The sequence below is a fragment of the Rhynchophorus ferrugineus genome, unplaced genomic scaffold, assembly GCF_030347505.1.
Source record: "Rhynchophorus ferrugineus isolate W39M unplaced genomic scaffold, kcgeb_rfMv2 rfM6, whole genome shotgun sequence".
In the NCBI taxonomy this organism is placed as follows: domain Eukaryota; kingdom Metazoa; phylum Arthropoda; class Insecta; order Coleoptera; family Curculionidae; genus Rhynchophorus; species Rhynchophorus ferrugineus.
The window spans coordinates 26,947,196-26,972,573 of NW_027472585.1; the positions used below are offsets into that span (position 1 = coordinate 26,947,196).

At 32.0% G+C, this 25,378-nt stretch overlaps 1 protein-coding gene and 1 long non-coding RNA gene across 2 annotated transcripts in view; one reads left to right on the forward strand and one right to left on the reverse strand.

The window, feature by feature from the left end:
• Positions 1 to 25,378, reverse strand: part of tei (irregular chiasm C-roughest protein teiresias) — a 979,218-nt gene that overhangs the window by 28,048 nt on the left and 925,792 nt on the right. The window lies entirely within an intron of this gene.
• On the forward strand, positions 2,112 to 2,914 carry LOC143197878 (uncharacterized). Its single transcript, XR_013006097.1, has 2 exons — positions 2,112 to 2,484; positions 2,540 to 2,914. It is a non-coding gene; the product is annotated as an uncharacterized LOC143197878 (long non-coding RNA).

The window sequence follows — 25,378 nt, forward strand, 5'->3', positions numbered from 1 at the left end:
ATAATATCCTAAGAATGAATTTCAGAAAGTTCTTGAGGATTGAAATAAGAGGTGGAACAATATCTAAGGGTGACTACTTCGAAGGGGATAGCTTTAATATATTAGGTAATGATATATACCATAATTTTAAAAAGGCATTTACTGAGAGAAATCGGAACAATATTTGAGTATATAACTCCAAATACTTTCCATTACTGTTTACAACTTTTACTATATCTTTGGTAACATAACGATGTCATGTCAAAAGGACGATATTGGTTTGACAGCGATTCAGTCATCGATCTATTTCCGCACCTTGAGAAATTCGAAATTGTTTGGCAGCCAAATGGCGCTGCATTGATCTGAATGTGGTAATTTGATAGCCCTATGTGTCCATTTGTGTTGTGACAGTATATTCTTCTCATTTTCTTGCAACGTGTGACCTAGCGTTGTTATGCAATAGGTAAATTTTGTGCCTGTTACTCGCTCTTGATTATATTTTTTTTGCAACAATATGTAGCATCGCTTCGCTGTCGATCTGGATGGCTTTCCTGGACTAACCCATCACGTTTAACGCTTGAAATTATCACACAGATACACGCACGACTTCGAATTGAAATTGATTAAAACGGGTTTCGAATTGTTTTAACACAGTCAATTCACGTAGTGAAAATCAAGAAGTCTGATTTATCAACTGTTAAGTTTCCAGAAAGTTCTTTGACTGTTTGAGGTATATTTTCATCCAATAAGTCTTTCAAAATAAGTCCTGGCCATTGATATCAAACTAGCTAATTACCAATCGTTGTAATCAAAATCGACAATTAGGATGTATGTATTCCAACAAATGTATTCCTCTCAAACTTTTGTTTTGAGAATTGAGTTGTAGTAATGAATGTTGAAAATGATATTTTGACATTCCGTTCCATTATTAACGCCTGTATACATTGTACACACATATGCATTAGAACGTTATATTATTGAGTTATTATAAAATATAACAGTGTGAGTGAATATTATTTGAGTCAATATAGTGATTTCCTGTATAAAAATATCAAAGTTGAAAGAGCTTAACGGTTTTCTACTTCGCATCTTCACAAATATATATCGTTAATCAAAATACATGTCAGCATTTAATAATTGAATAAGTAAAATTCTTTATAAAAATAAAATTCTCGTTATTTTTAAAATACACTTAAGAAACGCATACCCAACGGTATACATATTTTAGATTTTATTTAATGATTTTTATAGAACATTTTTATAGAAAATATCATAGAAAATAAATAACTTCACATTAAAATCTAATACTACAGTAATACCACTGTTCAACGACGATGACTCAGTTCACTTCATAAGCATAGTGTATCACCGACCAAAATGAAATTCTAATTGAACAAATCCCTGGAATCATTAATATTTAATCCGGTATCAAACTAGATTCATAGCTTTCGGGTCTAGATTGCGAAGATGCTTAATATTCTCGGTCCAGCCAGGGCGAAGGGGAGCAGGGCGGTGCGTTCGGATTTGGTTCGGTCGCTTGGACGTTTTGCGACGCGAATACAAACGACAACGGTATCACCGGTGGCTGATCCAGTAACTAACCGCGTTCTCGGAATTACTCCATCTCCCAGCGGACTGCCACCAAGTTCCTTTCTCTTAAATACTTTTTTTCGCTGAGATTTTATTACCGATCTATTGGTCGACCGGTGACTCATCAGATGAGTCAACGAAAAACAGGAAAACAATGTAATGAAAGTAGATTGGTACAAGAGGGAAGAGGAATTTAGTTACTCGTAATTATCATACACTTTTACAGTACAATTTAGAGGTTTTTCATTAGAGCAATGTATTAATTATATATTCTATTCTTTCTATTCTATTATATTCTATTCAAAGTGTTTTTAGTAATGCGTAATTTAGTAATCTAAATAAAACAAAAATGTTATCAAATATTACTTATTTTAACATTATAGTATATCTAAAAACTAGAGTTAATTATACAGCCACAATAATTTACAGGTAAAATTTAAAACCTCTTATCACTATTGCTTTCGAGAATTTTGCATACGTACGCTAAATTATTCAAAATATTAGTTATAATTCCTACAGGTTATAAACCGACAAGTATTTTTTTAGCTCATTGATTATTTTGATAAATTTTAAGACGCTTCGTTATACATTATATTACTTTGTTTGAAAATGCCGAAAACAATAGATATTCAGGGTCACAAATTGATTGCGGCTTTACTAGGTTATTTCGAAAAGGAACGATATAATGGACTATTAAATAATATAAGTCCCTATAATTTTATTGAAAATGTTTTTTAGCGGGTTGCTGCCGCGCTAAATATTAGTGTGGGTACTGTGAATAACATGGCTTACAAGATGACGAATAATACGTAGATTCACTACAGAAAACCCGTCTACATACAAAGTGGGCGACGAAACTTGACCATCTTGATATTGGCTTTATTCAACATCAAATATACGAAATGTATAAGAACAGTAAGTACATAAACTATTTTATCGATATAAACATAATTTAATAAAATTATTTTAGAGAAAATTGACTCTCTGGAAAGTATACATAAAATAATTATGAACATGCAGCTTTTTGAGATATTTAAGACATTCTTTTATACACTCTTACAGGGCATAGGGTTTAAATGGTGTAAAGATAACCATTGGAGAGCTTTAATGGAACTTCCCGACATTATCTTAAAAATAACTCAATTTTTAAAGCCATAAAATAATACCGAGGAATATAAACTATTTGAATTTGTGTATCTTGATGAAACTTGAATATTTCAAAATGGTTTATTGTGACACTCTTGGCAAGTCAGTAAAAAAATGTGTATAGACAATAAAAAATTGATGATATATTGCTGGTCGAGCAATCAACCAATTAAACATGAGCGTTAGGTTAGAACGTACGAGGAGAGAATAAACACCAACTATTTTGTAGATATGGTAAATGCATTAGACAGAATTCAGTCATTAATTTTATGAAGAATGGTGTACACAGATAGTATCAGAAGAAATAAAATATACAGTGATAACAAGATGACTTGACAAATAAACACACCATCGAAGGAAACAAGAACTAAACGTAAAACGGTGAATATGCTCTCGAATGAAAATAAAATACGTTTCTCATATATACAATTGTTAGTTAGGTGGATTAGGCTTCCAGGGGGATACCACTAAATAATGAACGCGCCTAGAAACTCTAGCTCATGGATGGTGTGGAAAAGAGTTTAATGTAAACAAAACAAATCTAACCTGCAAATTATTATACCTGTGTTCTTAATTGTAGTCCATCGATAATATATGTATTAGATGTACTATAATGATAAAATAAATTATATTTCATAACATTTTTGTTCAAATATTTTATTTAGATTAGAATTTTCTTGTATGTCAAAGCCAAACTGAACTAAAACTCATAGTTGATGCGGCCACATTACAATGTTTCGACGTCACAAATATTCATGACGCGTTACTAAAAAAACTTTGAATATGTTAATTTTTTAGATACTATATAATTACTATACAGTTATTTAGCCTAGGTTTAGTTTAATTAGTAACAGGTTTCCATAAAATGTCTGTATGTTTTTGTATTAAATTTTTCATGTTAGATGTGACAGGGCGGTACTTTTGCAATTGCGTTAGTCGTGGATCGAATCCTACTGAGCATGGTCTCGTTATGTTTATGATTGTTTAACATTTGTGATTGTCTTTAGGCTAGAGTGCAAAATCCGACAAGCTATATCCTATCTAGTTATAACGATGACTTTATTTTATTAATTTTAAAATATGGTATATGTTATGGATGTATATATGAAATATGATTTAAAATATGATATATAAAATAAATGTATAGAGGGTATTTTTACTGTTATGTGTTATATGGCCGATAACTCTTGATTTATTCATTGAAATAACACGCGTTCTCATTATTTTTTACTCTTTGTAGCTTTGTTATAAAAAATTTTCCATTCGCTTAGCATAATTTAGTACTGTATGGTTATTCTTTTTGATGGGATTAAAATTGTTTTGAGAATATTTTTTGAGCCGATTAGAATGAGTATAATGAACCGAAGAATGCCTTAAATATCCATTGCTTGTTTCAATACCTGTTTCATATACTGGTTTGTCTTTTAAATTAAAAGTATTTTGTTGTTCGAAGATGTCACATTGAGATGTCTAGATACAAAGGTTCATTTTTATTAGAATGAGATTGAGATTGACATACACTTTTCTCAAAACTAAAATAAGTTATTGTGGGTTTTAATTCATATATATTCACATTTATGTAATGGTAAATATACAGGTAAATAGGTAAATTTAAGTTTGAGATTGTATAAAAATAAGTGTAAGTGGTTGCAGTAATATCAGTTAATATTTATATTATGTTTTTGTATTTGTTATTTTCTTATCTAGATAAATAATTAAGAATTGGGTGCTGTTTCAAGCTTAGGGTGAAAAATCAAGATATATATTAAAATCGAGTCCGAATGCCGATATATACTTGAAAGGCTCTTAAAAATTCATTAAATTAATGTCATAAAACCACAATATCATGTATTGCCATGTAGTATTGAGAGTAAATAAATACAGAAAAAAATGCAAATTACATAATTTTACAAGCAAAAAATTATTAATATAATTTAATTTTCACTCTATTATTGTTGGTAATTAATTGGTTTAACACATATATCAAATACTTTAAACGGTAAAAATATAAAAGGCAACAATGATATATATTAACTACGATAATGAATAATACAATAAACACATAAATATTAACAGAACAAACATAGAATATGAAAAAAAGTGAAGAAAAATATACTATAGGAAATTAAGAATAGAAGATTAATACTCGAGCAGCTTAAACACTTCTTTACATAAAAACAATATAAACGAGGACAATGACGTATACTAAATAAGACAATAAACTGCTAATGAATAATATATTAAAAGAGGCATCTGATCTTAATGACATTTTTGTTTGATATCAATCATTATTCGCCCAAATGTGTTTTTAAAAATTATGAAGTAGTCACTGAGTCATTGAAATTTTATTTCCAATGATTTAACTATCAAAACTAAATAAAAATCATATTCTGTTTGGAAGGAAGTGGTTTCAAATGAAAATTTATTTAATTTTGTTTTGTTCAATAGGAACTATAATATTTTTTCAAATAGTCGATGATATGTAGTATAAAAAGTCCTCTCATTTTTGAATATTCGCCTTCAAAAATATACTATTTGGCTGTTCCTTTTTCTTTAGAGTTTAAGGCGATAGATATTACTGATATACTGATGGATATCTAGTGAAACTAAATAAAAAACGGAATAAAAACTAAAACGATTTATTGAACAAGCTTAATATTGCATCAATTCAGTTTTGTTTTCTCTTTAATTAATCTAATGGTATTAACCAATGTATGTATTCGGCATGGCAGACGCAGCGACTAAGCCGACCGGACGATCTTTTACTGTTGCAATCGAATCTCGTTTGTGATTGTTTCTAATTGTAATAGTTCGTGAGTAAGAGTGTAAGCACATATAGCATTGATTCTACTTCAGTGACGTCACTAACTTGGGAGTCCTGGTTATACAGTAGATATGGATAGTAAATATCCAAGAAGTTGTTGTGGCTAAAATTCGAATAATGCGGCACTGGATTTTCTAAGAAATCGTTGTGGTCTGTGGTGACGTGATGTGTTACATTATAAGTGTTTCGTTTGCATTAAAATAGGAGTAAATCGGTAGTGATGTGTGGCCTTTTTGGATTTAAAGCACACATCTTTCATAACTGCCATAGTCGCTAGAATTCTGGGGAGGTCATGAGGCTGTTTTCTTTTGGATTAATTCAATTATGAGGAATTAACCGACTTATTCAGAAATGAATCATATTGTCAAGATAAAGAAGACAGATTGATGTCGTATTGGCAATCATTCCGCAGTTACTCGAAGCATTTCTCCACATAATTAAGTAGGGTTCAGGTAACGGTCGCAGTTCAAGCTGTAATGTTTCCAAAGGTGGATTGAAGATGTGCAGACTTCCCTAGCCATAAACTATTAGAATTAGAAAGTATCCATGTTTTAAAACCCCTTAGTCTAGGTATAAGTATTGTAGTTCGGGATGTAAGATTACCGAAAGTACACTGAGGTTGCAGTGAATGAATCTAGCCTACAGTACCTCAGTTGCTGAGCTCTATGAGTTCTTATAGTCGAACTCGGAGACACCAAAACTTGGGAAAATGCTTCAATATAGGCTACACCATGGAATTTTAAAACAATGCAATTCAGAATATCATCAAAGGCAAAATAGAGAATGAAGGTACAGCCGATACTCACAAATAATTTAAGTACAACAGCAATCTGTCCAGATGAGGCAATAGTCATGTACATTCCTTTGGTCGTTTATTCAGAAGGGAGGTGTTATATGGCGTGATTAACACGGCACTAGATATTTTAAGAAATTGGCGTGGTGTTCGTGCGATGTAATGTGGCGATTAATGTTTTGTATTTATGTTATAAAGGCCTGTTTAAACCGTTTACATAATAAAATATTTTTAACAAAAAAATTGAACCGACTTCAAAAAATTAATAAGGAACTCACTAAAAATTATAAAATAATCAAACTTAGATTTTTAACACAAAAAAATATCAGTCAGTAAAAACATCACTTTGAAGTATATTTAATCCAATCGACTTAATATGGGGGGGAGACTAATTATAAAAAAAAGACTTATAATAAACATGCTGATCGAGAAGGATACTCTATCAAGAATGATTTGGATATGTGGAAGGAAGCATTGTCAGCATACAGAGGAAGTAATTGATAAATGGTGGAATCGTGAACATGTTTTAGACAGATTGGAAATTAACAGTTTAGTGATTGAATTGAACAGTGATTCGGAAAGTGAAAGTGACTAAAGGAAACTTTCAGGATATGTAGTAGTGCTGGTAATTCCTGAAACAGAGTGATGACAGTGGAAACAACTAAAGGTATGCACATAATTAGTGGAATATAACTGTAGCAAATGATATTGTAGAGCGTAAAAGATTTGTGTGCACAGATATGATTGTAATTGTTCAGAATTAAACATGAGCATTAGGTCAGAATGTATGAGGGAGAATGAATGCTAACTGTTTAGTAGATATGGTAAATGCATTAGTCAGAATTCAGTGATTAATTTTATTAAGAATGGTGTAAACAGGTACTAGCTGAAGAAATAAAAAATAGAGTGATATTAAGATGATTTAACAAGTAAACACACCATCAAAGGAAACAAGAATTAAACTATTAAACTTATTAAACGAATGAAAGTAAAATACATTACGTTGATATATAATTGTTAATTAGGTGTATCAGGCCTTAAGGGGGATACCACTACATAAAAACGTAACTAGAACTCTACCTCATGGGTGGTGCGGAAAAGGGTTAAATGTAAATATAATCAGACACAACCCTAACGAACAAACTATTATACCTGTGTTCTTAATTGTAGTTTTAAGTCCGATAATATGTGCATTAGATGTACTACATTGTTAAAATAAATTATAATCAATAACATTTTTGTTCAATTATTTAATTTAGATTGCAATTTTGTTCTATCTAAAAATCATAATATACTAAAACTTAAAGTTGATGCGGCAACATTGCGACATTTTGACATCACGATGGCGCATATAAATAATAAATAATAAACTTCGAATAGACTATATGTACAAAATAATACATAAAAAATTACGTGTAGTACTATTTTAACATTTAAATAAAAAATAAATAAAATATTGGTCAATACCATGATACGATACGATATTTTTTTATAGATAATACATATACTTTTCTCAGGTTGCTTTCGGTTAAATCGGTTACTGCTACTCAATTTCTCTACTGGATGTCGTAATAAACCTGTTCATATCCAGGCGAGAACTTAATCCACCTCCCATTCTGGCAACAATACGTCAAAAAACACGGGATATCCGTCCGTGGGGCATATCCATTTACGTAATCCTCAAAATGTGGCAATTAATTTGGTTTTAATCTGGGTTATAACACCTGATAGTTATACTCTGGGCGTTTGTAAAGGCATGAATAATATCATACGCGTATTTGGATAGTTTAATGGGAGCAGCAGGTCGATTGATGGGCCGGCAACGCCCATTTGGGAAATTCTAGCTACGAAACAAATTTATTTTAGCTGAGGTTTGGTCGTGTTTTATGACAAACGATAAATTGAGTACGCGCATTGTTTATAATCCCGAAACAAAGAATACCATGCAACTGGCTTAAATGATGCCAAATTGATTATATTTCGTATTTATTCGTATTACATTATAAATCGTATTACTGTACGTATTATATTTTTCGATTTTTTAAAAATATTAAATACGCTTAGTAGAATATTAATTATAAATTCTTTTCTTACTAAATTATTGGCTATCGGATTTGAGCTGCAATTATTGACTAAAACTAACCGAGGTTTCGAAATCGATACATATTACATCTTCAGGGTGGATGGGTGGAGTTATTACTGTTTTTTATATTTATACTAACACGGAATAAATATATCAGTATGTGTATTTCAAATTAGACTAACTTAAAAGGGGAATATGGGACTTCCTGTGCGTTGTCCAATAGTTGTATAGGTTGCAGGTTGGTGTTATTTTCGTAGCATTATTTCAGGCATTTTTTATTGGCTACCTGGTGATAAGCATTGATAATTAATAGAAGAACATTGTTGCCAGGATTGGATTATTAATCCGTTTTGGGCTTCCAAGCAGGTTTTATTATTGACTTGTAAATAAATATGTGTTACTTTAGGCCAAGTTAGGAAAGCCTCCCTAACCAGTAGATTTCAAGCTATTAAGCTGTATTTTCCAGTCTCTAGTCTATTGAATCTTGTTGACTGCTACTTTTTCTGTAGGTCTATGCGGATATGCATATTTTGCCATAGTGACTGTGTTATCAGCAAACATTCCTTTACTGTTTCTTTTGTTGTTGGTATATTTTTATAGGAGTAGTCGTATAGGAGACAGGGTAGCATGGTATAGGTAGCAAACATATACAAGTTGGATATTGCTATCGTCCTATTGTCCTCTTCTAAATGTTGTCAGCGATAATTATAGATTTATATATAAATCATTCATATAAATTCATATATAAATGTATTATATATATAATTATTATAAAAACATGTTCTATAATATGCAATATGTTTAATTAAATGTTATATAAAAACATATTTGGGATTGCCTGGATGCCCAGAATTTATCTTTTATCTCCTACAAGTAGCGGACACTATAAATTACCAGCCAAAACCGTTTACTAGGTAGGGTATATCCAGCAAAAACTAATTTCAGTTCGAAATATTCCCATTTAAAGCCATTCTAACAAAAAGCACCACCGTTACTGGTTTTTATCCCTCTGGCGATCATTGATACTGATATATTGTATATAAAGTAACATATTACGGCAATAAATAAATATATATAGTTTTCAGCAAAAACGTAATTTAATCTGTAATTGTAATGTTAAAAGTTTGTTGTTAAAATACTTCCACGAGGTTGGATGTATGCACTTTGTATTTTAAAAGTTGTTTAAGTTTCAAGATATAGAGTTTAAGAGTTTTAATAGTAAGTGATAAAAATTAAATTAAAAAAAGGTTTATTACAGTGGTCAAAAATGATGAGGCCTAAAAACCGTACTTATTCGTTATGAAATGTATCATCAGGTCAAACTATCAACAAGGTATATGTGAGAAGTGAAGGATGGGCAGGAGGTGAAGTGATAGAAGTCGAGTTTTTTTTCTTGTTCCAAGATGACCAGCAGAACCAAATGGTCTTTTTCTGATGTCGCTTCGGGTTCGGGATAGTTAAGTGTTTTGCGGGCGACATAGGCTGGGATGGTCATAGTGGGTTATCTACCGAGGTTTGTGGAAGGGTACGGATTTTATCAAGATGTCGTCGTGTTCTAAGGCGCCTAGGACGAACCTTACACTGAGCATGTTCGTGAAACTCTTCACGAATGGGATGCCTGATTCGAGGTGAGTGTTAACGTTCCTCATAAACCATGGGGCATTGAGTAACGCGCGGACTTTTTTGGATTGGAACACTTGGAGTAGTTTAAGTTGTCTCTCAGAGATATATCTGTACAACACTTGTGCTCCGTAGAGACAGATTAGACGGACTAGCATTTTATACAGAGTCGCTTCCTGGGGGATTGGGGGACCATCGAGCATCTGTGTCGGGGTTTTATAGGTCCAGCTTCATCGTTGATTGAGGGCGGGACTTAGGTGTTTTCTCTTTTTAGTGTTGGGAATTCTGTAATTCTTCAAAAAAATTTTGTCCCCTGGGGAATACCATACTATTTACAAAGACCAATTCAGAATGTAGTTATCGCTAATTGTTCTGATACAGGATGTGTTTGTGTTTTTTTGTGAAGTTATTCTTAAGCTCATTAGTTCAAGATGGCGGTATTTTGGGCCGATAACTTTTTGCAGGCAGTATTGTCTTTTTGACTCATGTTATTTAAGTATGAATCTATTGAGAAATTATTGAGAAACAAATATGAAGAAAACAACTTATTAAGAAAAGAAGACACATTGATTGGAAATTATTTTACTGTTAAAGTATATCTTGACATAGTTTAGACCATCTCTAGTATAAACATTGCAATGCATCTGTGGATTGTTTGAATAAGGAAATATCGAAGTTTTGAAAAAGAACTTCTAGTCCGTCACGCGGAATTTGAACATTTTGCAGTTGCGGAAACACCATAGCGAAGTGGAATTTGGGTAGGAGCATTACATTTTAAAACGTAAGGCTACCAAAAGCTAATTGAAGCTGCTCGAAAATTCCCTTACCTTGGGGTACAATTGATACAAAGACATTTCGACCTTACAGCCTTCAACTTCCATCTACATCCCTTATCTTCACGACCATCTACATCCCTTATCACTATTTATATCAGGCTACTTACACCATACTAGATATCCTAAGATCTGATCAAAATAGTAGTGAACTCGCGTCATCTCTTCGTTTCTAAATTCGTTTTAAAATCAGACAGTATTTTTCCTTCCTATTTTGATCCATTCTCTTCTTATTCATTCCTTTTGCCAAGTTATAAAATTCGCTTCGTTCTTAAATGTTTGAAAAATTCTTCAAAATATCAGTTTAAGACATTAATTAATAATTATAGATTATAGACTTGTAAACGTTATTTTGGCGCTTTACATTTTTATAAATTTCAAATCGCTGTTTAATATTTGTGATTATATGAACTCCATCAGACACAGGAGAAGAAATTGACAAATGGTAAAAACATGGATAAGTAATGTAATATGTAATGTAATCAATGTAAGTGTAATAAAACAATCCTATTCTATTGTGTCTATATAATTAACTGTAGTTTAAGTGCCTCGATAATACATACTTTATATGTACTATAATTTCAAAATAAATTATTTGATTTGTTAACACACTTTTTGCTTCATTATTTGATTTACAATATAATTTAGAATTAAATATTTTAGCCGATCGAGTTCGTTGTTATTTTGGGCGGACTATAAGTAACCGGCAGTATCTTTCGTACCATCGTTTCAATAAGTCTTTTCATGAAAGTAAGACAGTATTTAAAAATTCATTTTTATCACTATTAATTTCATATTAATTTCAACTTATATGGTTACAGTAATGAACAAAAAAGCGTATGCAGATTTTTCATCAATTTTTCATCAATACGCCAAACAGAGTGATTAATTACGCCCTGTCATACGTTGTAACACCTGATAGTTATAGGCTGGAGTCCGCAAAAGCATTAATAATTTGATGTGAGAATCCAGTTAGTGTACTGAATACAGGACGCCGATTGATGGGCTAGCAACGCCCTATGGGAGATGTTGGTTGCACAACAAATTTATTTCAATCGAGGTATGTTTCTGTTTTATGGCACACAAGCACGTTTTGAATACATCAGGCAGTGTAAATATGTGAAATCGTTAAAAGAATATTCAGTAAAACAAATAACATCTGCAATTTATATATATAATAATTTGGGCCTATTTTTTACAAGTAAACTATGTTGAAATATTATATTATATGAATGAACTATATTAAAAGGAAAATATCACTTATTTTTTGCCATTATACTGTAATTGCTTCATATACTGTGTACCAAAACTTAATTATAAACAATTATTTTATTAATCTTATAATTTTTAGATTAAGTTATAAAATATATTCATTTCGAAAGGTTAATGTCTAATGATTCCTTCACCGCAATATCCACACTAAATAGTGATACGCTGTGGATATGGTTGATCTTCGGCAATCTCATGTATGATTTTTGAACCCCAATTGCTACAATTTTGGCGATTAATAACCTTGAAGGTGAAAATGAGCTTCATCGCTTAGGATGAGTTTGCTCAAAAACGCTTCCATTTTTAGGTGCAATGATTTTTGCTGTGCATGGTCATTGAGGTTCAGTATCTGTCTTATATGAATTTTGTAGATATTGAGACGTAGATCTTTAGTACTCTAAAGATATATTCATGAAATTTGCCCAAATCCGTCTATATTTTGTACGAAATCTGAGAACAAAGGCAACCAAATTTTCGTCGTTTTCTATTTTCAAAATACAGTTTGAGACTATCTTATAGACTTAAAAGTGGCCAATTTGTGTCGTGTTTTTCTTCATGTTGTTGTATTCCACTTACTTAATTTATTACGACAATTTAAACTGGTTTTCAAGACGAAATGTATGAGTTGCACAATAGTTTTCGATTCTTTTAGGTCTTTTAAAGGTAAATTGTATTGAAGGTCATGGTTATTCTAGATGGCCTTCTAACATTTTAAAACTCTCAAAAAATCTGACAGTAAATCTACGAGACTTGATGTGTTACAATTGGAAAAAAGTAATGTTGAATAAGAGTATATAATTCAAGTAAAATAAAATAAACAAAAACATTATGGTTCTTATAAATCAGGTCCATATGGGAAAATGACAATCCTTTATCAATAATGTAAGGCATTAAAATACAACGATGGATCTACTGGGTTACGTTGTCCTGACAGAATAGTAAAATTGCCATAATTGGTCCCACTGCAGGATCAATTACGTTCATTAATTTCTGGGACTGGAAATTATTCTAATAATGTTTTGACCAGCATTCAAAAATTAAAATAGTTGTTTGAAAATAACGCTGATCCACTAGATGTAGTGCATTAATTTTTACAAGTTTATTTTATCTCAGATTCCAACAGTGAAGCGACCTATAGTCCAGAAACTACAAGCGTTCTATCATCAGAATAACGATTTAATTAAAATGTTCAAAAGAACACCTGCCGGTGGACACGCGAGAAAGTTTAATTCACCGACAATCTATTATTTTGAATAAAGTAGAAAAATCATGAAATATCTAGAGGAAAATGTTTATTATATAAGTTAATTTATCTAGAATAATAATTATTTTTAATAAAACAGATTTAATTTTATGAAAGGTTGATTAATTCCATTTGAGTTAGTGATAAATAAAAATTAAATAATAAATAAAATAATTATTGTAACATATTTATGATATAAGTTGACATTTTGTTGATACAACTTTTTCGTGGTAGTTAGTAGATTTAATATAGATTTGGTTGAATATGATAGATACCTATTTTTGAGAACTATTTATTTTAGTATTTAATTTACCTGGAACAAAAGTCATTTCCGCAAGAAAAATGGATTTGGAAGAAAAATTGACTATTGAAATAGTGACATTTTAAAAGTGCGCTAAAACGCTCCAAATCTGCGCGTGGCGTAGTTGTTTTGATCGCACTGAACAATTTGCACGGGTACAGACCTTATTTATACATTTCAATAAATTTAATCAAATAGAAAAGCCAATATCGAATATCTTAATTCTAAATATCTTAGGTTAAGAGTAATTGACTCATATTTAATTGAACAATGCTGTTTAAACAAGTTCTTACAACTTGGTCTTGGTGTATTACCCCAAACAGAAATTTCAAATATTTCTAACAATACTTACATATAGACAATACACAAACCTAAAAGTAAATTCAAAGAAACTAAGCACAGATCTAGTTTAAGCATTCACAGGGGAACCTAATATGTTAAATCATGTCTAAACACAGATTTTTCAAAGTATTTGATGAGGTATTGTAATAACACATTCTTATAAGATTATAAGGCTATTATTAAAATGAACTTCAAAGTTACAATTTGTCCATTTCATTTATCACAAGGTAATTTTGATACAATACCAGATACACTTTTTCGTTACAGAACTGCTAACAATTTAAGAAGAACAAACATCTATCATTAAATGAATATAATTTAAAACATTTTGGTGTTGTAGTTACTATTAATTGTGTAAAATGAATATTTTGGTTTGCTTGTGAAATACATTTTCATTAATGCTATTCTGAATGTTGTTCGATACTCTACTACATTCCATGATTGGTGTGTCTAGAATACTCACTCAATTATTATTTTAGTTATACAGTACAGTCAATATCGACGAATCGATTGTGGGAAAAATTAGGTTATCTACTTTGATAAATCCCCGTTTAATTTTTTCATATATCATTTTATTCCGTTGGTTGACAAAACCAATTTTTTAGCTGTAAAATATAGGATAAATAAGAAAGGTAACGGTAAGTGACATAAATGTTACGTAACGCTTCTGATTGGTGTTTGACTTACCATTGCGAATTTTAAAATTGTGTGTTTTTATTTTTGATAATATCTTAGTAACCCCCATATTATATCTTAGTCCCATATTATATAGGTTATCATAATAATCCCCCGGTAATTATAAATAACCATTTATTTATAATTAAATGTATTTTTAATAATCTCTCTATAGTATATTGTTATTATAAAACAATATTTTTGATTCTTTATTATAGTCATCTAGCCTATTACTATAATGTGTTATTATATAAACGATATTATCTAATGATTAATACGACGATTGATATAATTCAGTCTGCAAAAACAGACAATAAAAATGATAAATGAAAATTATATTAGTACTTAACTGTTCTCGACAATATTCAATTTAGTTTTTGCGATTAACGCTATAGATCACCAAGACATATTCGCTCTAACTTTTTTTGGAAACAAAAGGTTCAAATATTATTAATTAATCCCCTAAAAGCTTACTAGATTACAGTTCTTTCGTCGAAATAAACGATTTTCATTAAGCCCCTGTTTTTGTATGCGAAATCGACAGGTTTACAATGTTATTTCAGACATTCAATCCTCTGGATCGTCAGCAATTAAAACGGCCGATCCAGACGGTAGACCCGTCCCTTTCCCAGCCGCCGCCTCGCGCTGCTCTTCCCCGCTCCAAATACCGACATTACTACGGATTTTCCAACTTAACTTTTCCCATCAGTCCAAGGACCGGTGTTTCGAAAGCTGCCCTAAATGGAGGCCCCACGGGGACTCGGTCTTCCGTTAGTCCTAATCCGATTTGCCGGCAAATCTGCAAGAAAAGCATCGCGGAGATATTAAACTGCATTCATTCCTATCGGTTTGCTTCATCCGGCTTGATGAAAAATGGATATTTTTACATTTCCCGAAGTTGATTTGCTTCGTGTTTAATCGTAATTCGAGCTGGTAAATATAATATTATGGAATTGACATCGCCGATGTTATCTTCGGGCGTATAAAATAATATTAAATACATAAGTCGTCTTTGAACAAATTTCTTCACTAATTTGAAGTGTCTAAGCAAAATTACTATATTTTTATTCTTTTAGATTCTAGATGACCTGGTCAACTTAGGATCACCTACAACCATTTTGCAAATTTTATATTACTATAATAATAGCCACTTGGTGTTTTCACAGGTCTGATGCAAATATAAATATATTCATATATATATAATATAATATTTTAACACGCTCTAATGAAGGCACGATTATAGTTCTTGGACCATAGTTCGCTTCACTCTTGGATTGTGAAGACAACGCCTATCAATTTCCTCATACGGATTGTCCGTCAAATACATTTCTAAGAATTGGCGATCTGCATCTATTGGTGATAACAGAGGTGCTAATAAGTGGTCCAGCCGTTCTCGAGTTTTAATGAGACTAACGAATAGAAACTCCTTTTCATATATATAGAAGATATAAAGTTTGTTATAACTTCATCAAAACCAATAAACTAATTTTTTCACCGATTTGAAATTTTGAAGCAAAATGGAATGGCTGATATTTTATATATTTTTATATATATTTTCTGCTCGTTTTTCAGTACATGCATTGCTTCCATGTAATTTAGTAGCCTTCTTTCATATTTTACGGAGAAATCTTGGATAAATTCGTAGATCCATTCCATTTTCAGAATATAGTGTATCATCATTGATGATATCGATATATTAATTCGCAATAATCCGGCCTGTGAAATAATGGAGAGAACCAGCTGAATATCACGATATTGCTGCCCAAATCAGAACGGAACCTTTCCTAGTCTCCCAGAACTCCGGATCATAGTTTTCTTTTGAGGTTCTCCATACATAAAACCCAACCATTTGTAGGAAACGATATTTAATCGCACTACACTTCATTCTTCCTATCGTTAAGTGTTTATGATCTTTGCATCACTTCTTCACAGCTTAGCAGTCGCTTTCATCATAAAGAGTTTCGCAAACGCAGCTCATCCATGAATGAGTTTTATGGAGCCTTAGCCATACTGTTTTTGTTCAAACCATATAATTCAAGTGAGCGTTGAATTTTGCTGTCACGTTTGCCGTGGTAGTTTTACGTCGGCACCGACTACAAACTGATTTTTATTTAGTTATTTCAACGATTATTACGTACATATTTTATTTTGAACCGTTTTTATATATTAAAAGTCTAAGTTTGATTATATTTTAGATTTTAGCGAGTTCCTTATTTATTTTTTGAAGTCGGTTCAATTAAAAAAAATATTTCATTTTCCGCTATTTAATGTTAGATATTTACTCAATAAATTAAGCAGTTGTTTTATTAAGTATTACAATGGATAGTCCCAGTAAAAGTATAGCCCGTGTGAGGAGAATTAGGAATAAAGAAACAATGATTGAAAATAAGGAGTGTTTCAGGCACTCCAATCAAAGCAGAAAAAAGAAAGTTGCTGCTCTGTTTGCTGCACTATTACTACTACTTTCCATTTTTCATCACATCAGTTCACCAATAACATTATACCCAAATATCTGATTATTTTAGATAAAAAATATGTGAAAACATTGTACGTGCCTTTGAAATTTGAGATATTCCCTCGATTTCCTCCTCTTCCCCCATGTGATCCTAACTTAGTTCCAATGGGACCACCTAAAAAAGGGCACTTTTTCGAATAAAAAAATAATTTTGAAAATCGGTAGAAATAGGAGAAATCGGCGAACATACATTAAAAAAATATATTTACAGCAGAACACAGAACCTCCTCGTTTTTGAAGTAGCTTAAAAAGACATGGATCGAGATAGATAGGAGGCAAGCGATTCAATTTGATTTAATGAGATAGTTTTGAATATAGTTGATTATAATATGGTTACAATTCTTGATGTTTTTTATCAGTAATTAGGCTAAATTAGAATAAAATTAGTTACTGATCTGATACCTCTGACATTAATATGATATATGATGATATATAGAGCATTATCTTGTATTATAAATTGTTGTGTTGTAATAAAAATATCACATGTACTATAATCGATATTAGAAACATTCAACATATAATTATTTAATACATTGTTTTAAAAACACTACAAATATTTCTCTGGATTAACAAATGTAAATTTCTTAAACAAATACTAGACAATAAGGTAAAATATGTAAACTTTTTTATATTATTCCCGTCATAAGACGGCCAACAAAAAATAATACGATCAATCAAACTTGCAGGAGCACCAGTCCCTTCCATTCTTTCTCCCGAATAAATATTAAAATAATACGCAGCCTCTTGCCAAAAAGTCGTTCGTAAGGCCATTATTTTCCAATCCCCAACATTATATGGACTGCCCATCACTTATAACCGAATATTGAAATATTCGAAATTTTTGCTGACCCTAGTCTCCCCCTTTTTACATATATAAAAACGAAAAGATGGAAAAGGGTCGTAATCCTTTTTCCAGATCGTCTAGTCGATGTGTAATGCTGAATAACGCGCTTTTTTGCAAAACGGTTTAGCGACTTTAGCACCCCGCCATGAGATCTACTACGAAACTCCGTAAAAAACTCTTATTGTTTTTTGGTTTTGCTCCTAAAGGTTTACCATTAGTGCTTTTAAGGAATATCAATTTTTTACTAAATAATATCTCAGTGGTATTACAAAAATGAAATTACTTACAAAATCTTAAATTACTATAAGCAAATAAATCAGATTCGAACAACTTACTAATACTAATATTAAGTGTATAGCACAAAGATTTTGGTCTTCTTGAGTCGTCTTGTCGGATCTTCTTTACTTTCTTTTTAATGGTGTCCATTTTCGAGTATCTATAGGTATTATTATTTCTGAGGTACTTTAATTTATTTCTAAGTTAAAGTATTGATCTAAACTGTTCTTTTTTTTTTGGTATAATCTCCTATCAGGATGTTATATGTTCATATTGGCTTAATAATTTTAGCATTTAGCAATTATTATACAATAAGTACTTTACTTATTGTATGTTGGCCTCAAATTTAATATATATAATTTTTCTTTTTCACATGAGATATTTAGCATACTTTGAGGTCCAATGCCATTCACAAATATTATGGTGTACAGTAATCACTCGTTATCCGCGGAGATTACGTTACGTTAAGATAGCAGCCGTTGGTAAAACCACGATTGACGAGGTTTCCACACATCTGCGGATTAAAAGGAGAAAACCATGTCATTTTATTAGATTTAGAATTTATTTGTTTATTCATTAATGAAGAAAAATCTATGTACACATGTAAATATAAAAATTATTTTGACTTATATTTTATTTGCTGACAAAACATAAAACAACAATACCTACAGTAAGCAAGTATAAATATTTAACAAAACAAAGTTTATTAAAAAAATTAATGGATTATTGGCTGTTTAATTATTTTCTTAATGTCTTTCTGTGCTTGTTGTAAACCTTTTAGGCCATTATTAAACTTCATATTTCAAGCCAGGGATGGATTCAGGTCCAAATAAAATCCTGCAGTTGATGACAAAATATTATTTATTTTGTCTAAAGTTAAAGACGTGGTTGATTTTCCAGCTAATTCTTGAGAAATAGCATGTTCATCGTTTGATTTGTAGCGACTGCTACAACCCTTTAGGCTACCACGTATTCACCTACATCAAGTTCAAAGGTAGGCAACGCTGGTTGATTGGTACCATGCGCTTCCCGGCTATAAAAGACCACCACTGCTACAGCGCTACCGTACTTCCTTCAACTAACCTAATATACTGTCCGTTCTCCCGTCGACCCCATGTATCATTTAACCTCGAAATAAATAATAACCTCGAAAAATAAAGTTTTTATTCAACTAGTGTTTTCATTTCCCGTGCGAATTCCTTCCACAAAATAGTAGTGAGTGTTCGGACAAACAATCACATCTACAGCCATACATTCCGAAGACGAACATGATTCATTATTTGTATAGCTTTCCAAAATTTCAAGGATTTTTTCTTCTTCAAAAGCTTCTGCATGTATTTGATGCATAACTTGTAAAATGTTAGTGACTTAGGCTTCCGCCTTTCCAAAGCGAAACCGCTTGTAACGAGGGATAACTGTATTTAGTATATGACATTTCGACATCACATTATGAACAGGGACGTGTTAACATTTTATGATATTGAAAGATTGGAGAATAAAAGTGCGTGAAGTGGCTGAGACTGTAGGCATCTTAACATAAAAATATAAATAGACTCTTAACATAAACATTTGGATAGGAAAAAGCTATCCGTAAAGGTCATGGAACAATCAAAGCAGTGGGTTTCTTCACGGCACCAAAGACGACCAAGTTGTGCTTGTAGGTGATTAAAATCATGGCGACAGCATTTTGGGGTGCATGCGGTGTCATTCATATCGATTATCTTGAAAAGGGTAAAATGGAGAATACGATGTTTCATTATGACATGAATTGGGATAAAAATTGTTACCAGCTTCAGCATATTACCTGTGATTATTTTCTGTTTCCCTGCCCGAAGAAAAAGCTGAGTGGAATTTGGTTCGAATCAAGGGGTTATTATTGAAACAAATGCCTATTTTGGAGGCCTTGATACCTATTATTTAGAAGGAATTAAAATAATGGAAAAACAGTGTATTCAATGTATTGAGTCAAAAGAAGATTATGTCGAGAAATAAAACCTTTTTGCCGACAAAAATATCTTGATTTAAAAAGTCACTAACTTATTTAACTGTCTTCATATTAGTAACATGCTGTACATTTTATTTACATTGTTTTATTTCGATGAAATACTTGTTACTAGATCATAGCTGATAGAGAAAACGTGTTATAATGTATAAAATATTCATTAGAGATTTCTTTTTGCTAATTCCATAGTTTATTGGAATTATCTGTAATGGTTGTGATAATATTTCGATTTATGCTCCCATGGATCATAAATTTATAATTGAAACGGTTTGTCAGTGGAAATTTACTTCAAATATCAAATTAATTGGCTCAGAGAAACTACCGGAAATTAGGATTCAACTGGATTCAATTAACTAGAATTGCCTTGAGGTGCAATTAAAAATAATGTCAAAAATTTAATGATCGGTTTGTTAAAATTATTAATGTTACAAAATATATTTAAGTTTGTGCTCATCAGGGCCTGCTTTGAGCAAATATGGTTTTCTTTAGCAGGGTTTATTAATTCCCCAAGAAGAGGCTGTTTGTTTGATAGTACACTTCAAAATCTAGTGTTAATGAAAGTAAATTTCGCTTTTACTAATTAATAATAGACTTGGCTGGATTAGATTTATTCTATTTAGATAACCTAACAAATGACTGTATTTTGTAATTTGTAATTGTTATTTTATATTTCAAATACACGAATTTGTATTTCGTATTTTAATGAAAGCAAAACATGTATTCTGCCTAACTCTGTATAGATTCATCGTTTTGCACGAAACTTGTCTTATCTACCATTTCTTTGTCTCTGTAAATCTCTTTTACTAGTGTGAAGATGATTTCAAAAGAGGCATGTATCTTGTAATTGGTAGTTTTCCATGGGGAATGTTCCTTTATAGTGCATTTACAGTGAGATATTATTACCAGTGAGTTTTGTAAGGAGATGCATATTGATATATCATTTTACTTTTGCCAAATGAGAATAAATTTTGGATAAACTTGATTCAGTTAACTAAAATAATAAATTTAACAGATGATAAAGAAATTGATTATTCACTCTGGAAAGCCACGAAATATCTAAAGCCTTCATGTCTACACCGTCTACCTATAAGAGAACTATGTAGGAATTGGGCACGTGACAATCATCAAAAAGCAGAAGCATTTGATAAATATCTAGAAAAAACTTTCCAAGCAAACAAAATTAATAAATATTGAATATAATTTGGCGGACATAGAAGTTGAAAATTCAATGATTGAATTTGTAACGCCGAAATAGCTAATAAAAGTAATTAAAACTGACATTAATCCCCCCCCCCCCCATTAAAATAACAAGAGAATTATTGCAAAAACTATCAAGAAAGGGAATAACAAAACTCACCAACTTGATCAATACAGCATTTGGATTAAAACATGTCCTAGGCACTTGGAAGATGACGGAAATTATAATTCCAACATCTGGGAAGTCATCAAATGAAATAAAAGAATATAGATCTATATTACTACTGCCAGTAATATTTAAGGTTTTTGAAAAACTCCTTTTGAAAAGAATAAAACCGATCATAGAGAGAATATTCTATATTCTTAGATGTAGCACAAGCCCTCGATAAGGTTTGGCATGGAGTCCTTGTTCATAAACTGTTTACATTGTTACTGTTAATATGTTTAGATTTAAACAAGAAGAAGCTTACTCCACAATAAAATAAGCTAAAGCAGATGTGCCACAAGGAAGCGTACTGGGGCCAATGCTTTATCCACTCTACACTTGTGATATACCACAAATGGAGAATATTACGATGGTTACATTTGCTGATGATACTGCCATTATAGCTGTCGGAGACAATAGTGAAGAAGCCGCATGAAAATTATGACAGGCAAGTGCAATATAAATAATTGGACAAAAGCTTGCAAAATAAAATTAACGAAAGTAAATTTGTACATATGCATTTCACCTACAATCAGACCATACAAGCATCCATAACATTAAATAATACTTCATAATTATATAATATTCAGAATAATCATTCCATATAGCAACAATGCTAAGAATAAGAAAAGAGAAGAACTGGAATTGAAATATAAAAAATGTATTGTCTAATTGGAAGAAACTCACAATTGTCAGTACATAATACATTGCTATTATATAAGCAAATACTGAATCCTATTTTGACAGTACGAAACAAAGTCCTGAGAACTATCGTGGGTGCACTCATATACTACAGGAGTGACTACCTACATTGAGACCTTCAGATACTCACAGTCAGCCAAGAAATCAAAATAATTGCAAGGGGGCATAAGGAAAAACTCAATTCTCATGAGAGTATTGAAGTATTGCAACATTTTGATACCACCACAGCAGGACACAGGCTCAAAATAATCAAACCAACTGATATTGTGTAGTGTTGTGTAGTGAGGCGCATATAATAAAAAATATGGCAGTATAAACATTATTTCACCAGAGACTGAGATAGGGCTGATGGGTTCTCCTAGTTGTATACATAGATTTAAGTTATCATAAAGATAAATTGTAGGTTAGTCGGAAACGACTCTTAACAATGTAATAATTAAATAATAAAAAAAATTAATTATAATTATATATGAACAAAATTTGTCGCCAAAATGTCTCCAGCCTAAATTAAATGCCGAAAATTAAATGCCGACTTGGTTGGTGCAGTGGTGAATGTGGCGGGACGGTCCTCCTAATATTACGATAGTGACGTTTTCGAGTCCTGCTGGGGCATAGTCGTAAATTTATATTTGAGATTGTTTTTAAGGCAAGAGTGCAAAATCCGATAAGGAAATGGTCCCAGATAATACCAATAATCAGCCTGGATAAGATGTCCTCTGGGATGATCTCCAGGTTAATCACTCGTCAGTAGACTTAATGCCGAGGATCATGGTTCAGAGCCCACGTTAAACAGTAGGTCCAGATAAACTTTAGTTAGTATGTGGGTCAAAAGCAGATTCACCAAAAAAATTCAACAATTGAATTTCCGTGATTGCCATGCAAAAATTACTCAGGTCGACTCTCAGTCTACCTTGGGCGGTGGTGTAGTGGTTCAAGTAACTGGTGAGCAATCCAACGCTGGTCAACCTATGCGTCGATTCACTTAAACATTTGTTTTGGCATCACAAAATCCAAAAAAATACTCCCCTGCCAGAATTTTACATACACTTACTCCAAGCAACAAAAATACAAAAATGTATGAAAAAATATCAAATACAAAAAAAAATTATATACCAAACAAAATGTGCTGCATGAAAAGGGCTTTGAAAAATATGATAATTCGAAACGGTTGTCTTTGGTACGGTTTCGATCTGGTACGGCTGTTGATATCTTCCGGTCCTACAGATACCGTTGCTCCATCGTCGCTTTGGCACTTGAATGTGGTCCATCGACGACGTTGAGGACAAGTTATTTTTCGGACAGGGCTCCCGTAATCGACGCTGTGGGAGGATCGATTGTTCGACGACATGGTAGCTTATTTTCTTCGACGACAAGACGTTGCCAATTCTGGTACCTCGGTGAAGACATGACGAGTCTACAGTGAGTGCAATCAGTACCTAGCTTCTGGAGCTGCTCTGTGACTAATCCGTAGTCACATACGTTACGGTAATTCATAAAAAACAAATAACTACGGTATCCGACCGAAGCTGCCCAAAGCCTTTCAAATCAAAATGTCTGCCATTATGACGGAGACGGTGAGTGAAGGAAGACATTATGATTTAAACATAGCGCCGAAAGAAATATTTAGCCGAGACGCTGATGATTAAGCAGTGATGTAAAAATATCTATGAATTCAAAAGATTATGAAAGAAAATTTTGACAAAAAAATTTTAAAAAAATTAATTGCAAATAATGAAATGAATAGGAATAAAATGAAAAGGAATATTGAAGGTAAAATCGAAAACGAATCGAATTAGCAATATACAAAATTTTGAAACAAAAAATATAACGGCCACGTAAAATACACCATGTTGTACGTACCCTCCATTCACGAGTCCAAACCCAATTTTGCGAACGATCATGTCGGGGTCACCACTTTAGGGTAAATGATGTGGCTCGGTGAATGGAGGTAAAACGAAATGAAACAGTGGTATTTACATTATGTGACCGTTATTTATTGGCTATATAAAAAAATGTGAAAATACAATTAGATAAAACGGATGGCAGCGGTGTTACCTGGGGACGAGGCTTGGGCTGTCGAAGGTGGCATATTTAAACCAAATGATGGTCGAGTCCTGAATGAATCGAAATACCTTTCAATAACATCCCAGATAAACGTCTCGGGGTTGCCGCCAGCTATTCGTTATCGGGTTCTAGTTGGCGCTGCTGGCACCCCGCCCGTGTTCAACATCTGGGATTATATTTCTGGGTATTTTGTAGACCGTTATTCCACATTGTAAAATTCGACATGCCTCAAGGTCGCGACAAGTAAAAAGGATACTCTTAAAGGAGAAAATTAAAAATAAATAAAATAATCTATATTTAAATTGGTTTTTATCCGATATTCGTGTATCTCATTAAATTAATCCGTGTTTTGATAAGGCCAAACAAAAGGATAGCAAATAAACATACAAATAAATAAACAAATAAACGTTTCTATGCTATATGCTTCCGTTGCAATAAAATATTGTCAGTTACGTCAATGTATATCGAATAACCCTATGGCGCTTTATTTATTTAGACTATAAATAACGCTGTGTAATAACGTGGACGCCCCAAATCAGTCAGGTCTCATATTGCACGAGCCGGTAATTTTATGAAAATTTGGGATAACGTATGGCCTCGGTTTATATTAATTGTTGCTCGACGGCGATGGAAAAAAAAGGAAGATAATTTATATTCACGAAAGGTGTCTGTTAACAAAATTGTCTATTTTTGTGAGTATAATCAAGAATGTGGCATGTAATTCTTTTGTCAGTCATGTTTATAAAACAAATATTAGAAGTGATTGAATGCTAATTTATTAGAAAATTGTTTTAGGAGTAAAATATGCTATTAGGATAAAAAAGCATGTAGAACGAATTTTATTATGTGAGCCTATATAAAAAATATAAATTATT